This window comes from Grammomys surdaster, unplaced genomic scaffold (assembly GCF_004785775.1).
Source record: "Grammomys surdaster isolate TR1022 unplaced genomic scaffold, NIH_TR_1.0 367, whole genome shotgun sequence".
NCBI classification, from domain to species: domain Eukaryota; kingdom Metazoa; phylum Chordata; class Mammalia; order Rodentia; family Muridae; genus Grammomys; species Grammomys surdaster.
In genome coordinates this window covers 2042866-2045465 of record NW_021604786.1, presented here as the reverse complement: position 1 = coordinate 2045465, position 2600 = coordinate 2042866, and positions in this window count along the sequence as shown.

Below are 2600 nucleotides of genomic sequence, written 5' to 3'. Positions count from 1 at the left end.
GGAAGGAGAGAGGGAGAGGAAGGAGAGAGAGAGGGAGAGGGAGAGAGGGAAGGGGAGAGGGAGAGGGAGAGGAAGGAGAGAGGGAGAGGGAGAGGAAGGAGAGAGGGAGAGGAGGGAGAGGGAGAGGGAGAGGGAGAGGAGGGAGAGAGGAAGTGGAAAAAGAGAGAAACGGAGAGGGAGAGGGAGAGGGAGAGAGAGGACTCATTAGCAGAGCTGAAGCAAGCAAAAGACACTTCTCAAAAGAAGATGTATAAATGCACAGCAGATATAGGAAAAAGATGCCCCGTGTCCTTAAAATTGTCAGTTGAACAAACACAAACTGCAGGACAACCTCACCTCCCCAGGTCAGAATGTCACGACCTTCTCCTTCCATGTTTCCCATGGAGAGAAAAGGCGCTTTTAATTCCCAGTGTCTTAGATAATGTGTTCTGTGCCAAAATGCTTACAGGTTCAGGCTGTACCCAGGGTGGTTGAAGATTTTGAGTGAGTAATCACCTGTCTCTGTGTACCACAGCTGATACTGTTCTCAAATAACTCCTAACTCCCACAGTAGAAGAAGGTGAAGGAAATGTCTGTATTCTAATGCTTCAATCTGCAGTAAAAAGCATGATTCTTTCCCCTCCTATAAAAGCCGAGCTTTTCGAAATGGCCCATACAAAACACCAGGAAGAAACCAGCTATTATTACAATGAACTCTAGCATGATGGCGGTAATATGCATTTCTTCATGCTTTCGAAAAGGCCCTGGGGGAGTCTAAATGCAGGTATGAAGCATTGTAAAAATGAGATTCATCTGAGAGAATTTCCTGCTCATAGTCTTTGATCTGAAAGCCACCAGCGTCGTAACGTCACAGAGAACTGAAAGGACGTGGGCAAACAATATAGAACACTAGTGGTTTTTTTACTTTTATTACTAGTAAATAGCCAGATGTTTACTTAAAAGTCCCCTTTGTGTTTAATCTGGAACAAATGGCTTTTTGTGATAATCCCTACATTCAAAGCCTTTCAGTTTTGCTGTGGTCTGGCAACTAATGACACTGAATGAGTTTCTCTAAGTCCCAGGGGTGCTCAGAGGCATCTGACTGGATTGTCCCCTCTGCTCCTGCTCTGATAGGATAAGATACTAACACAGAGGCAACAAAGCCATGCTCAGGACACAGAGTTTCCTGCTGTCTGTCTCATTTAAGGAGAACAGTGCATGTCTCTAGGAGAATCTGTCAACCAATGACCTCCCTTGACTTTCAAGTCGTCTCTCCATACTGGACTTTCAAGTCAGCTGAAATGAAAAGAATCAAGCTGTGTAACTTCACTAGCTAAAATTCTACTATCTTTTTGTTCATTTTGACACAGTCTCATGTAGCCCAGGCTGATCCTGAAATTCCCATGTAGTTGAAGGACTTAAAACTCTGGATGGTCTTGCTTCTACCTCCCAATTGCTGGGGTTGTATACTGTACCACCGTAGTGCCTAGTGTGTGTAGTACTGGGGATTGAAGCTGACTAGGCAAGCTGTCTGCCAACTGAGGGTTACATCTGAAGCTCAGGTCATTTGCATGGATGCTGAGCTTGTCCAAAACAGGCACAGAGGAGAAGGTTGTCTGTCCTTAGACAAGACGTTTCTCTCTTACACTTAAATAACAAAATAAATAATCTGAGATTCTTAGGGTCTAGAAGAGGGCAAATACTTGGCATTGTCCCTTTACTACCAATATCTATTAGGAGCTGGAAGAATGAACTCTTGAGAATGTGAACACATCTTAGCCTGAAAGACTGTGTTAATGTCCCCACAAAACCAATCACCTGAGGCTCTAGAGCCATGTTCTGGCTTGTTTGAAATGTCAGGTTCGGTTGAATAAGTTTTCTGTGAGCACTGTCTTAACATTTTGTTCTGTTTAGTTGCTTTAAGTTAGATGGTAAAGAGGAAAAGCTTTGTTTGCTTTCCTTTCTGAGGAAATATCGATGTAAGAAGACACACTTGGGAGAGGAGGTCTTTTGCCTTCTTGATGGTAATTGCCCGAGTCCCATCATGCTCCTCCTTTGAATTGTGTCTGGGAGGCAGATCAACTTTACTTGGGGGGTGAGGATGGTAATTCAAGGATTATGGAATTTTGGGGACGGGGTTAGAATATCCAGGATGGGCAAAAGTCATTGGTCAGAGGCTTCCAGAAATGCCTCATTAGCATGAGGAAGCATTTCAGGAATCTCAGGTGCTTGCTGAATGGGTTCTTATCTGAAGAAAGGAAGTTGAACCTGTAATCTTAACCGAGACTACAGGATATTGTGTATGGAGAGGGATGTGGCAATTTTTGAACTCCCCAGACAAGGTTAGAAAAGAGGGGGGCACTGCTGTAACCAATAAATTGTGAGGAATAGAGAGATTCCAACAGAAAGAACAGCAGAAAATATTTACAGTTCTGTGTTTCCTAAGGGGATGATAAACACACACACACACACACACACACACACACACACACACACAGAGAGAGAGAGAGAGAGAGAGAGACAGAGAGAGACAGAGACAGAGACAGAGAGACAGAGAGAGAGACAGAGAGAGACAGAGAGAGAGAGAGAGAGAGAGAGAGAGAGAGACAGAGAGAGAGAGA